The following is a 15,176-nucleotide window of genomic DNA, read 5'->3' as shown; positions in this document are numbered from 1 at the left end:
ATACCTGGTATTTATGATGCAGTGTGTAAGTGGACATTAACTGACAGTATTGTGGTGCTTGCTGTACATGTCTGATTTTTTGGAAACAGATTTTTAGGAAGTGTTCTCCAGAGGTGAAACTTGGTCCTTATCTGATTTGATTCCTATGGCCAAACAGACAGAGGTAGTCTCCTTGAATCTGTTCCCAACTATATTATTTTTTATCTTTGGTGTTTCTATATATTAAGGCCCTTTGGTGCAATTTGGAAAATGTCCTCCCGTCCCCTAATCACATTCAACATCAACTTCCAGAGCCTCAGGAACCGCACGAAGCATTGAGACCTTGATTACGGCAGCACTGTGGGCTGTAGCATGCGTTCAGGGTGCAAGCAAGCCAAGTATTCCTGGTGGCCTTATGCACTTTAATTCCCATTACAGTGAGACTTAAGAAGCCAAGGGAGAAATACACCTGTGAACACTTAGCACAGGAAGAGCTGCATGATTCCGTTTGTTTTCTTACCGTTTACCTCTGCAAACCTCAGGTGCAGATCACTACTTCCCAGTTTCCAAATTTGAAAACATTTGACTGCTGAAATTCAACATCAGCTAAGTTATGCTACCTCATTCTCTTCCTAATTGACCTTAGCAAATGTACAGAATGTCATAATCCGATAGTTTTTGACAGTACTTATGTATACAATGTTTGATAAGCATTTTTGATAAGATTTGCATTTTTAAATTTAGTATATAAAAAGATGTGTTGAAGTGTCAAAAAACATCTCAGGAAAACACTGATAAAACGCCAAAGAGACATTTTCTATTTTTTTATATCTATTTATCTAATCCACAATTATATGTAAAGATTTTAACACCCCACTACCAGGAATGGATGGATCAAGAAGGAAGAAAATCAGCAGGACATTATTAACTCAACAACACCATCATTCATTCAGCTGGAATGTAGCGGACATCCATATAGTACTTCAACCAAGTACAACAGAATACACATTCTTCTCAAGTCATGTGTAACACTCAGCAAGATGCACTACATTTGGGCCATAAAGCACATACCAAACAAATTTAAATGAATAGAAATCATACAATATCTGCTATAAAGGCCATTATATTATGTAAAACAAGTCAGAAAGGCAAATTCTCCATGATTTCACTTGTATGCAGAATATGAACAGGGCAAATTCGTAGAAGCAGAGAGTAGAATGGTGCATAACAGAGGCTGGGAAATAAAGAAATTAGGAGCTATTGGTCAGAGGATACACATTTTTCATTTATAAAATGGACAAGTTCTAAGAACCTTATATACAGCATGGTGAGTATAATTAAAAATTTTTGCATACCTGAAATGTGTTAGAGTAAAACCTAAATGTTGTCACCCATACAAAATAAAAGGTGACCACATAAGGTGGTAGAGCCTGATAATGACTTTTGTTTCACAAGGTATGTGTATATCAAAATGTCATGATATATACCTTAAACACATATATAATTTTTGTCAGTTCTGCCTCAATAAAACTTGAAAAAAATAAATACTATTTGTCCCCAGGCAGAAAATAAGTCCAGGTAATTACAAAACGTGTAAATGATTACAAAATCATATGCATACAAATTGCTTATTATTATGTTAGAATATTTTTAGAATATAACTTTTAATAGAAGCAGTACTTTTAAACATTTATAAAATAAGTACAATTGAGTTCTCTGCAATTCATGGGTTAGCCTGAGTCTGCTAATGAGGAAATCGCACTCAAATTTTTCTGTACATGTCTGCAATTGGTTTTGTTGCCTTTCATTGTTTTTTAGATGCACACTTAATTTCCCAGCCTATCTTCACTTGGTGATTCTTTGGTGACTTGAGAGGTCAGCTGGAGGGAGATTTCTTTAGAATTTCAACCTCATAATTTACTCCTATGGGTAATGTTGCTGTTTACACAATTGTTTTGAATAAGGTTTACATTTCCAAGAGCCTAACCCAAGTCTTATTAAAGCGGCATATGTGCATCATCCATTTGTAGGATCTCACTATTCGCTGGCAGAGAGCACTGGTGGCTTCTGAGAGCTATTCACTGTTGAGTTACTCGTCCCCAGCTTGGTCACTCAGCTTCACAGAGGATGTTTTCATTATAAGATCTCCATCCACATTCCACTTTTCCAAATTCTCTCAGTTTTCATGGATATAAAGAGTTAGGCTTGGACCAGTGCAAAGTGGTGGCACACCATATGGGTGCTGGTTCATGTCCCAGCTGCTCTACTTCCCATCCAGCTCCCTGCTTATGTGCTGGGATCCTTATGTGCTGGGATCCAGTGCCTTAAGATCCTGCACCTGCATGGCAGAGCCAGAAGTTTCTAGATCCTGGCTTCAGTCCAGCTCAGCTCTGGTCATTGCGACCATTTGGGGAGTGAGCCAGTGGATGAAAGATCTCTTTGCATCTCTCCTTCTCTCTTTGTAAATCTGCCTCTCAAATAAAAAAAAAATAAAACAAAATAAAAAGAGTTAGACTAAATTCATTTGGTGGCAAATCCCTGTAAATTGCTTGTCCACTGTGGCAAATACATTTTCTTTGTATGCATTTTCAAATGCTCCCACAAAGAAATATAATCTGGGAGCTGGCACCATGGCAGAGTAAGATAAGCCTACTGTGGGGTTGGCATCTCAAATGGGTGCCAGTTCATGTCCCAGATACTCCACTTCTGATCCAGCTCCCTGCTCCCTGGGAAAGCAAAGGAGGGCCCAAGTCCTTGGGATCCTGTACTCACGTGGGAGGCTAGGAAGAAACTCCACTCTCTTGGGTTCAGAGGAGCCCAGAGCTTTCTCTCAGTCTCCCTGCTCTCTGTAACTCTGCCTTTTAAATGCAAATTAAATTGATTTTTTAAAAAAAGGAAGAAGAAACAACTTTGTCTGAGGTCACGTAAGACATACCCTCAGGACTAAAAGCACTAACAGGGAGTACAGAAGCATCCTCTCTTTTTTAATCTTGCCATTTCTTGAGTCATTTAAACCAGGATGTTACAAAAGGGATCGAGTTGTAACACTTGTCCCTGACCCTCAAAATATCTTTTTCCAACTGTGGCAGTCCTCCTTAATTCCAGAATCTCCCCTTGTCTGGACAAACTGCAGTGCAGCAAATTACAATACATACCTCTTTGATTTAGACTTTGAACGTGCAGGTGGTGAAAGGAAAGCATAGAATTAGAAGGAGTGAGGACTGGACCTCCTTGGGTTCTGATGCATGCACAGAATGCACACAGGTGCCCAGATGACAGCCAGCTCATCTAGGCCAGCAGAGGACATAGACTGCCTCATCAGAGGATGGAAAGCAGAATAGACTGGATAACTCTCTGGTCAAGCTTTGCAGCGTGTTCCATGGAGCTGTAGATGCAATGCACTAAAGTAGACTTGGTCAACCAATAGTCCTTGAAAAGATTTGTTTTCAACCCTGGTGCAATGAACCCGACAACATCTCAGAACTATCAAAATCACTCAAGTAACACCCCTGGAACATTTTTCTGCACATTAAAGTCTCTAAGCCATCATCAAATGACCGTCCCCCATCTCCAGGTACTAACATAGTATGACAGTCCTTCCCCTCCTAAAATCACAGGAGAGAAAAAGTGAAGTATTTCTCCCACCCACCTTCCTGCATACCTTGATCCTGACCCCACCATAATCAGAGGCCCAAATGGGCATGCATGCCTCTTGACTATGTAAACAATATTGAAAGTAAAATTAAGACTGCTCTTGCCACTAAATCCTTTTTCTCTACTGGGCTTCATTTACACTTTCAATGAAGCATCTGAACCACTTTTGTTGCACTGGCTCTCCTTCCCTCCCTCCCGCCCTCTCTCCTTTCTCTGTCCCTTTCCCTCTCCTTACTTTTTTTTTTTAAGAATTTATTTTATTTATTTGAAAGACAGAATGGTGTGGGTGGGGAAAGGAGACAGTGAGGTCTTTCATCCACTGTTTACCAGGAGCTTCTTTTGGGTCTCCTACATTGGTACAGGAGCCCAAGGCTTTGGGCCATCCTCCGTTGCTTTCCCAAGTTGTTAGCCGGGAGCTAGATCACAAGTAGAGCAGCCAAGACATGAACTGACACCCACACAAAATGCTAGCAGCTTTACCCACTCCAGCACAGCACCAGTCCCAAACAGCTTCTATTTCAATAGTTTTTATACACTCAACCCCATAAATTGTAAAGACAGCTCCTGTATGTTCATTTCACTTTGAATTATTGGGCTCAGCTACTTCCAGAACTTTCTTGTCTATTGTCTGGCCCCAGATCATAGAAGTTCTCACCTATATGGCAATCCTCGTCCTAGGGTTCCCTGATTTCCTTATTGCCTCCTCCTTCCTAATTCCCACCTCTTCAGTGTAGCTCTCTGTGAGCTCACCTTGTACTTGGCCCAGCCTGCAGTAAGTATCTCTTGATAATGGTCTTACCTCAGCCTGTCTGGGACAGACAGTGCCCTGCTTCATTCTCTAGAGCTGTCCCCGCCTGCTTGATATCTTCTGACCTTGCAGCACCCGTGTGTACTCCCCAATCCCAGCAAAGGCTACCTCTGTTTCGGCAGTTGAGAAAGCATCCTATCTCCCTTAGAACCGTGCTTCTCTGTGTGATGCAGCAGCAGGAGGCTCTCGATAAAGGCAGCTGCATTGAACAGAACAGACTGAACTCCCACCCCCTCCCCTGTCCCTAGAAAGGCCCTTTCCCAATCTCAGCTCCTGGCACTTGTCTCCTGTCAAACATTAGCATCTCTACAACTCTTAGGGACAGTTTGTTTACTCTGGCCCCAGTCAGGCTGGGGAGACTCTCAAATCCACTTATTGGAGAGGATAGGCTACTGGCAGGGAAGAGGGAGCCTGGCCACATGGGTCATTGTGAGTTATAGTATTTTTAAGTGCCCCTGCCCTTTCCCCTCACAAATCCTTTTGTTAGAGAACACTTGTGTCCAATCCGACGATTCAGCAATTTCCTCTTCTGGACCCCTTTCACTTTGGGGCCCAGCTGCCGCAGACCCTTATGAAACAAAATCTACACAATGAACTGGCCAAGGAGATAGGTTTGCAAATTGGGAGCGCTAATCTCAAGAGAACGGAAGAAAAGGTTGGCCCGTCCCACGACTGCGCAAAAGAGTGAATAGCCTGGTATACAATGAGGTAACGGCTCTCCTGTCAAAGCGCTCCAGGGCAATGGCTCTCCAGTCCCGGACCTGGGGAGGCACACACTGAGTCAATGTCCTTTGATGTCCCTCCTCGAGTTCTTCCTCTTTTCAGAGAGTGAGGCTGCAGTGGCTGGCAGCTGTGCAGGACAGCTCTGGGAAGGAGTAGAGGCCACCTGCTGCGTTCCAGTTTGCCCTGACCCATGGAGATTTGGGAATCTGAACCTCGGCAGGCCTTGGCCACGAGAAACAGTGCTACTCCATAGAGACTCCTGAGTTCCCAGCTTGGCTAGGAGAACTTAGAGAAGAATGCCAAAGAGGGCTACAGAGGGGCACACAGAAAAAAAAAAAAAATCCGTCCCTTCTATAACCTGCTCTGGAAACTAGGTTGTCCAAGGTGGCAAGTCTGGCACACAGAGAGGCTCACTTGGCCCTGCCCAGGGCTCAGAAGCTCAGTCCTGAGTTGTGGAAGATATCCCCAGCCCATTACTGACCTTGAAGTCTAGGGGCCCCGCTCCCTCCACCACCGTCAATCCTTCCTGATGTCACTGACTGCCTATACATCAGAGAGGTGATGTCCAACTGCGGCAGCAGGGGACACTTAAATGTTTGAAGTACAAAGATAACCGATCACGGAGGAAGGGAAGATGGGAAAGAATGGGGGCTCTGTTAGCATCTTGTGAAAAGAGGCAGCCAAGGAGCCAAGACTGGCCCAAACTGCCCTGCCCTCCCCCTTCCCCTGACCTGGTGGCCTGGTTAGTCTATCAGTGCCCGCCCAGGGCTGCAGGCCTGTGACCCCGTAGAGGGGGCGGGGAGGGGGCAGCGCAGGTCCGCAGGCTACTCTTGTTTTTCTTTCCCTGTCACTTTTCCTTCTTGCCCCTCCCCTCCCGGTCCTTGGGCTTGGAACAGCTGCTGCTGTAGCTCCTAACTTTGTGCCTTTCTTCTGCCCCCAATGGCTGTTGGCCCGCTCGGAATCGAGCGGGTAACTCCGCCAAGGGGGCGTGAGCAGACTCCGCGGGGACTTTGGCGCGGGGAGGGGACACTGATGATGCGGGAACCTCAGGGAAGGAGCGCAAAGGAGCGCCCGGCCAGGGAGGGGGGCGAGGGGCGGGGCGGGGCGGGGCCACCAGGCCAGGGGCTGAGTTCGCCTGTTGCTGGGATGCTGATGGATAGGGTTACACGGCTGCTGGGGCCCGCTCGAGGAGGTGAGGGGATATTTTTGGAGGGAAGACTTTCCGAGTTTGGGGTGGGGGAGGAGGACGAGGGGAGACCAAGGGCTCCTTTTACATCTAGAGCCTCGTTTAGGCTGTGGGACAGGCGCGCTCCTCTCCAGCCGTTGGGTGCCGCGTGGAAGGACCTGGCTTCCACAGCCCCTAGAGCCGCCTGTCCGCCGCTTGGGCCACGTAGGTCCCGCTTGCTCTCCCTCTTTCTTCCTTTTGCTTCGTTTCTCCGCTTGTCTTTGTATGTGGTGCCTGCTTTTCCTGAACCGTGTTATCTTTTCGTCTTCCTGGATGGGTCACTATTACTTGGTCTCTTGCTATTTGAAAGGCACCGTCCCAACTGGGAAATCGCTGAAGAGTGACTCGCTTTTGGAGAATCATCTTTATGTCTACTTGCTGTGTTCCTTGACTTTGCAAGCTACTGTAGTTGTTGGTGCAGTTAATTAAACAATTTGAAGTTCCGGGGGTCGCAGGATGGTTTACAGGAAGTCTTCTATACTACTGCCCCGTGCGGGCTTTAATATCATCTCTTCTTTTTCTTCTTCTTCTTCCTTTTTTTTTTCCTTCTTTTCCATAGACATTGATTGGTAAGTGAACCAGGTGCTTGTTTTACTAAAGGTAGCGTTTACTAACAAGAGCGTTTGTTGCCCAGCGAGAAGTATCTTTTATTTAACTACCTAAGAGATGAATATTTGCGGTTTAGGGGGAGAGAGCTGATTTGTTTGGAAATCAGTGAGTTTGGGGTTTTTGTTTGTTTGTTGCTTTTGCTTTTTCCTTTACCTTTTCATCGCGCCTTGGAGATACCTGCCACTGTGTCTGAACCGTTGTCTTTTCTGGAGTTAAAAAGAAAACTGATGATGACCTGGCTTTTTCTTCGTATAAGGGCATAATATGATTATTGCTGACCTTTACTTAAATGGGTGAAATCATTCGAACCAAATTATCTGCCTTGTTCAAAGTGGATAGTCCTAAGTTTTTCTTTCTCAAATTTGTCTTTATATAACCAATCACTTGACAATAGGACAAACTGTTTTCAAGGAGCTTTGCTGATGTCAAATTCTTTCAAGAAGTAACTGTTTTATCAACATTCTAACAAAATTTCCAAGGGTCCAAGGACCTTGAAGACTAACTCCCAACTTAAAACACCTTAAAGGGAGAAACCAACGTTTTGCTCTCTGGAGTCTACACGCACCACCCCCTGCTCCGCCCCGCCCCGCTCCTGCGCTAGCTATCACTATCACTCATTTGACAGGCCACTATCTGAAAAGGTTGAAAGTATAATGAATATACGCGAAATGCAATTCCTAAAGTAATATCTGTGACATAAAGAATCTGAAAAAAAAACCCTTAGAAGTCATCCATTATTTTTGTAAGTGATCACACTTTTTTAACTGTACTTTTTTCTTATCTTAAAATGTAGCATAGAATGGAATACTTTATTACCTCAAAAAAAAAAAAGGCAGAGAATGGAAAAATTATTCTTGGTAATTTTTCTTTTTCACTTTCCTCCAAAAATGATTATACTGATTATTTTAAGTCACAGAAGAAAAAAAATGTTAGTAGAGGAAACTAACGAAAAACACTTAATCTGCATCTTGATCATGCTTTTGAACAACTCCATAATCATTTAAAGTCTTACTAGATACTGCTTTCAAGTACAAATAGATGGCTTTTGGAAAGTTCCTAAGGATGTTTCCTTTAACGCTAAACAGAAACCTGAGGTGCTAGCATTAAAAAAAGAATGGCACTTTTGTTGTTGCTGTTAATTTTCCCACCTGCTTTTTTGTTTGGGGGTTTTTTTGTTTGTTTGTTTTGTTTTGTTTTGTTTTGTTTTTGTCTTAGAGCTAGTCTGGTGAAATCTTTGCAGACCCCATTGGTTCAACGCAGCTTATCACCGCTGAGCACCAGATTTTAGCAGAATACCTTTTGTCCTCCTGGTTTCTTTTGTTAAAACCTTTAAAGGATTTATTTTAAAAACTGGCTTTAGCTCCTACGTTAGTTCCTCCATGTATCTTCCGCTCCCAAATTCAGTTTTAAGCCCTAGGAAAAAAAGTAATTATGCTTTATTCCAGCAGAATTAGATTGACGAAGAAAATCAAATTTTGGGTTCCTTTCTGCTTTAAACATGATATACATTGGAATTTCAGCTCACAATGTAATTTATTCGGGAAAAATAATGAGCTGCCATTTGAAATCATCAGCTTTCGAGATCTCTAAAATCTAAGCAGAGCTTTGCTGCTTGTGTGTGTTCAGGTTTTGATGTTCTCATTTGGCTTTACAATTTGCAATTTGTGTTTGGCGTGATCAACAATATTTTATTCTCTAACTGGAAATAAAATTGTTCACAAACTCATTCTGCTTTAATTAAACTGCCAAATGAATTAAAAATGAATAACAAGTTTAAACTTAATCAAATATATTCACTTTGCTTATTGGCTGTTTTCCAAAAGCAAGTTGTTTTGCGGAACTGTCTCAACAATTGAAACAAATTCACTCAGGCTAAAATTTTTATTTTTGGAATGACTGAAATATACAACTTCTCTCTATTTTTATTTTTCTCTATTCTACTAAAATTACGCCTTTTGCAGTTCAGCACAATTTGACTTGTAATAATCTGATAACAGAATCAGTAACCTTTGTAAAATTTCAAGGACAAATGAGACTTATTATCATTCTCGGGCTGACCCCTATGATGTTCCCAAATGTGGGAAATGAAACTGCATATTTTGTGGTAGTGAGGAAGGACATTCTCACTTTCCCCTGGGGGAGGGGGAGGATCAGTCTTGAGTATTGTGGCACAGTAGGTTAAATCATCTGCTGGAATTCTAACATTGCCTATGAGCACCGGTTCAAATCCCAGCTGCCCCATTTCTGATCCAGCTCATTACTAACGTACCAGGGAAAGCAACAGATGATTACCCAGGTACTTGACACCTGCACCCACATGGGAGACCCACATAAAGTTCCAGGCTTCTACCCTGAGTTTGGCTCAGCTCTGGGTATCCATTTAAGGAGCAGACCAGCTGATGGAAGAGCTCTCTCTATCTCTCTCTGTAACTACACTTCTCAAATAAATAGAACAAATCTTTAAAAATATAAAAGAAAATAAATTAAAGTAAAAATCAACCTTTCTCATATTAATATCCTATTCCTCTATTACAGAAATGCTATGCTACTAAACATAGAAAATCAAGTAATTTTGGGATATTAAAGGAGTTGTGATTATATGATACCGGTACAAGGAATGCATTACATATGTGTACATACGCATATTAATTCAACATAATACTTTCATTTTTAAGACATTTATTTTTATTTGAAAGGCAGATTGATAGAGAGACAGAGACAGAGAGATCTTCCATCTATTACTTCACTCCCCAAACAACCGTAATAGCCAGAGCTGAGCCCATCTGAAGCTGGGAGCCAGGGTCTGACATATGGATGCAGGAACCCAAGGACTTGAGCCATCCTCTTCTGTTACCCTAGGCCGTAAACACGGAGCTGGATTGAAAGTGGAGCAGCCAGGACTAGAACCAGTATCCATACAGGATGCCGGTGCCACAGGTGGCTCTGGCCCCTCACTATTTCTTAACGGAGACACCTTAGGATTAGCAATACCCTGAAGTCAGGTGATCGCTCCTTCCTGCAGAGTATATCTTGTGTTGACACCAAAAGACAATTCATAAGGAAAATAATTGCCTTTTATAACATCAGTCTCAAAGACTATACAAGATCACATACATCCTCAACTTGTGTTGATAACTCAAAACTGACGAAATAGCTTGGGATTTTTTTTTTCTAGCCCCTTCTGAAATCTATTTATGTACTATATGCTTATATATATTTGCTATCACAAACCCTGTATTTAATCTCAGTTAATGGTATTATTTGAGTGATTTGTCTCTTTCTAGTTCTTGTCCACACATCTTTTATTGTAAGATTCTTTTATTTATTTGAAAGGCAGAGTTATAGAGAAAGGAGAGACAAAATGAGAGTGTTTCCATTCTCTGGTTCATTCCCCCAAACAGGCACAATCACTGGGGATGTGCCAGTCAAAAACTAGGACCCTGGAGCTTATTTTGGGTCTCCCATATGGATGCAGGGGCCCAAGGACTTGGGCCATCCTGTGCTGCTTTCATAGCCCATTAGCAGGGAGCTGCATTGGAAATTGAGCAGTAAGGACAAAAATCAATATCCATATAGGATGCAGGCCCTGCAGGTGGCGGCTTATTACACCACAGTGCTACCCCTCCCCCTTTAAGATTTATTTTTATTGGAAAAGCAGATTTACCAAAAGAAGGAGAGACAGAGAAAAAGATCTTCCATTTGCTGATTCACTCCCAAATGGACATAGCAACTGAAGCTGAGTGTATCCGAAGCCAAGAGCCATGAGCTTCTTCCAGGTCTCCCATTTGGATGCAGGGTCCCAAGACTTTGGACCATCCTCCACTGCTTTCCCAGGCCACAAGTAGGGTGCTGGACAAGAAGTGGAGCAGCCAGGACATGAACTGGCACCCATATGGGATCCTGGAGCTTGCAGCAGGAGGATTAATCAATTGAGCTATCACGCTAATACCAGTCTCCCCCTCCCCGACATTTGTTTTATTTACTTGAAAGCCAGAGAGAAATACATAGAAAGAAGGAGACAGACAGAGAGAGAGAGAGAGAGAGAGAGAGAGAGATCTTCCAATCACTGTTTCACTTCCCAAATGGCTGCAACTGCAGGGACTGGGCCAGACAGAAACCAAGAGCGTTTTTCTGAAAGAGAGCTTCTGCCAGGTCTCCTGTGTGAGCACCCATGCCTAAGTTAGGCTGGTCCGAAGTCAGGAGCCCAGAATTTCTTCCAAGTCTCCCTCACAGTTGCAGAAGCCCAAGAACTGTGTCCATCTTCCAGGTCATTAGCAAAGAGCTGGATGGGAAGTGGAGCAACTGGGACATGAATCAAAGGCCATATTGGATGCCAGCACCACAGGTGGAAGCTTAACATGTTACAGCACAAGGATGGCTCCTCCACACTTGTTTTTTTTTTCCCACGCTTGTTTTTAAAGCCGCTTCTTCCGCCTTGAAGTGGATAGGGGAGGAGAAATGTACTGAGAGAGAATTTTATCTTGATATTCCAATATTTGTTGTGAAAATATAAATTTGTCCTAGCTTACCCTATCATTTCTTCTTATGAAGTAATGTGCATTTTCATTGTAAAACTGAAATAGAGAAATTTGGAAAACATAGAATGATGATTTGTTCGGTGTAAGCCACCCATAATCCCAGCCAACCTGAGACAGTCACAATGAAGTCCTAACATGAAGGTGCTTCAGAAATGGAATGATAGTTGAATTAAATGAAGTAGTTTACTTTGGATACAAAAATAAGTTAAAATCCGTACTTGGCCTCTCATAGCTTATGTTTTCTGTTAAATGTTTTCATTATTTGAAAATCTGAGTGACAGATAGAATGGGAGAGACAGGCAAATAAAGAGATGTTCCATCTTCAGGTTCACTATCAAAATGCCTGCAATGGCCAGGCTGAGCCAAGACAAAGAGGATCCAGGAACTCCATCCAGGTCTCCAACACGGGTGGCAGGGATCTAAGTACTTGACCATCACATGTAAATGTATTAGTTGGAACCTAGATTAGAAGCAGAACAAGTGGAACTCAAACTGGCACTCGGGATGTCAATATCTTAACCTAGTCGCTTCCATAAACTTTAAAGATATCTTGTGCATGGATTTTGACATTTTATGCCCCCAAATAAACTTCTCTTCTATTTCATCAATCTATTCCCTGTGCATATATGTATATGTGTACATAAACAACTATATGCAATTTTGTATTTATTCATTTTTACACAACAGTATTTCCATGTTTTTAGAATTTAATCATTCCATATCATTCTTTATCTTTCTATACTAAAGATCTAATGTAAAAAGTCAGTCTTCAAATATGTGTGCTTTATTTTAGATATCAGAGGTCATCTTTATAGCCCCAATGATGTGTTATTTTTCTAATAATTTCATTGAAAGGCAATATAATATGTTAACAAATTGTATGTGTCTTTTGATTTAATATTATCTGATGTGAAAAGTCTTCCAAAAATATTTAAATTCTATATGACATTTTTTAAAATTATACTCAGTATATTTTGAAATATATCCTATGAAGAAAATATTAGCCAAACCCCTATTCGAGATTTGACTTTAAAGCTTTATTTGCATTCATACAAAGCAATGGGAACATATTTAATCTTGAGTTTTTAAATTTTTATTTTTTAGAATCGTATGTATTAATTTAGAAGTACTTGTGTTCTACATTTTGCTCTCCTGTATTACCTCTTGTGTTCATTTTTTAGGAAAAATATTTCCATGACATTTATTCCTTATAATTATCTTTCCTTAAAATATATCATCATCCTGAGGCCTGGTGCAATAGTGTAATGGTTAAAGTCCTCGCCTTGAATGCGCTGGGACCCCTTACGGGCGCCGGTTCTAATCCCGGCAGCTCCACTTCCCATCCAGCTCCCTGCCTGTGGCCTAGGAAAGCAGCAAGGATGGCCCAAAGCCTTGGGACCCTGCACCCGCATGGGAAATCTGGAGGAAGTTCCTGGCTCCTGGTTTCGGATCGGCACAGCACCAGCCGTTGCGGCCACTTTGGGAGTAACTCATCGGACGGAAGATCTTCCTCTCTGTCTCTCCTCCTCTCTGTATATCTTCCTTTCCAATAAAATAAATAAATCTTTAAAAAAATATTATCATCCTATTTATTCCGTAAGATCAGGTTGAAATTATGACACCTTAAGAATAGCTTGTATGTGCCTATTTTTTTTTTTAATAATCTTAGTTTCCTTTCAAAATTCTGAAAAATTTATTGGTCAAGCTGTAATTATTTAAATGTTATGAGTAAGTATTTCTGAAAGCAAGTAGTTCTGAAAAGCATTTGGGTCTTACTAGACGATAGATACATGTGTCTGTATATAGTGTATCAGCATGTGCGTGTATATGTGGCCTGTGTCTGGCTTGGTATTGTATCATTAACTTCCACATTCTTCCAAGGCTGACATGAATTCCAACGGTGGCTGTGATATTTGCATAGTAACTTCATGCATTCAGAGGTCCTTATTTAAAGAGAGCATCGCTATGAAATTTTATGAAAATTTTTATGAAGGAAATTTTGAAATTGAGGACTATAGTAATTGCTCTATATGACACATGCTGAGGGTTGAAACCTTGAAGAATTCTCACTAGTATTCTTTGGCTTCAATATGTAAAATATTGTTTACTATTTTTATATATTGCGATCTATTGTGTTGTATATAGTTTATATATTCACATACCTAGTTTGTATCACAAATCTTTTATATAATATAATATAAAATATGTACTGCATAAAATATGTACAGCATATACCCTAACCTAACCTAAGCAAACATGTACAAGATCATAGGAAATCTTTGAGTTTTGCTAATGCACACACATATTTTGCCTCTCCTTTTCCTGACTAATTTTGGGATTTAGTCTGTTTCCCATATTTTGATGTTTTATTCTATTCAGTTTATCATTTTGCTTTCTATATATATATGAATGATCTCTAACAACAGATACATTTCATAATATTGTAGCTGCTGTGTTACTCTGTTGCACTCATGCATTTATTCAAAGAAATAGTGTTATAAAATGTTGATTAAAGTCTCTCAGAAAGCTTAATCAACACATCATGTAGCTGAAATGCTGTATATCTAATAAAAAATAAGTATAGTATGTTCTTAACCGTATTACTAATTAAAAACAGCAATCAAAGTGCCTTAAAATATTTTGCTGTTGAAAACTGAATACTGGTATTTGAAGGGGTAAATGGAATAAAAAAACAGTGAAAAAGTAGCTGGAGATTTAATATTTCTTGAGAGGTCTGAGTAAGCATATAGGTAACATATATTTGCTATACACAATTTCACTTCTAAGCTTAAAATATTTTTAAATGTATTACCAGCACTATTCTTTATTAATGTATGACAATAAGATTTTTTTCTTCCTTTTTGAAACTTACAGATTAGAGAGGAATTTTCCTTGTAAATTATGTAAGAGCCGGCAAAATAGAATTAAGATGATATATGAAAAAAATTTTTAAACAGATTTTTAAATGTACTTTTGGACTTACTGGAACAAATATAGTACTAAGAAAAATTTAATTTTTAAAAGATGACATGGAAAACCTTAAATACAGTGAAATTAATAAAAATATAGAAAAATATAGTATGCAGGGTGATTTATTTTAGGGAATAAATTGGGAGAAATGATGTTAATTCTGTGTTTTAGTAACCGTATGAGAATGTTGGGCCCAAGAGAAAGCCTGATACACTTTGAAAGGAACAGGAGTCTAACTCAGGCAATGCCAAGACTGTATTACCTGACTTTATTTCTACATGCCATTCCTAACAAAGAAAACCTTAATTTTGAAACTTCTGAGCAGGCAAGTAGATGGATTGTAGATTCCTGTGCAAACTCTCTGTTTCATACCCCCACACAATACCAAGCAGCAGCCAATGAATTGTTGCTTAATATATAATAAAATGCCCACTTCACAGGTTTATTATAAGAATCAAATGAATTAATGCAAGAATAATAATTAGAACAGCACCAAGCAAGGTAAAGCTATCACTTCAACTACTATTTTCCTCATTTACTTTCTATGATTAAACTTACAATGGCCTCAAAAATCATTTGAAAAAAAATAATAATAAGCACACATCCCTATCAGTTAAAAAGGATAAAACCTGACTGGCCAACAAAATTAGAAGTTTCCTTGTGGCGGCTG

The 15,176-nt window shown here is 40.5% G+C and overlaps 1 protein-coding gene across 2 annotated transcripts in view; it reads left to right on the top strand.

The window, feature by feature from the left end:
- Positions 1-6,298: 6,298 nt before the first annotated feature.
- Positions 6,299-15,176, top strand: part of LOC101524192 (fibronectin type III domain containing protein 3C1-like) — a 51,194-nt gene continuing 42,316 nt past the window's right edge. The window contains exon 1 of one of the 2 annotated variants that reach the window (XM_058659021.1): positions 6,299-6,356. The gene's annotated coding sequence lies outside the window, so the exon portion shown is untranslated. The remainder of the gene's footprint in view (positions 6,357-15,176) is intronic. The other variant, XM_058659022.1, reaches the window with a different exon arrangement.

This window comes from Ochotona princeps, chromosome X, assembly GCF_030435755.1.
Source record: "Ochotona princeps isolate mOchPri1 chromosome X, mOchPri1.hap1, whole genome shotgun sequence".
Taxonomy (NCBI): domain Eukaryota; kingdom Metazoa; phylum Chordata; class Mammalia; order Lagomorpha; family Ochotonidae; genus Ochotona; species Ochotona princeps.
Note: the sequence above shows the minus strand (reverse complement) of the source record. Positions and strands in the feature narration are given on the sequence as shown.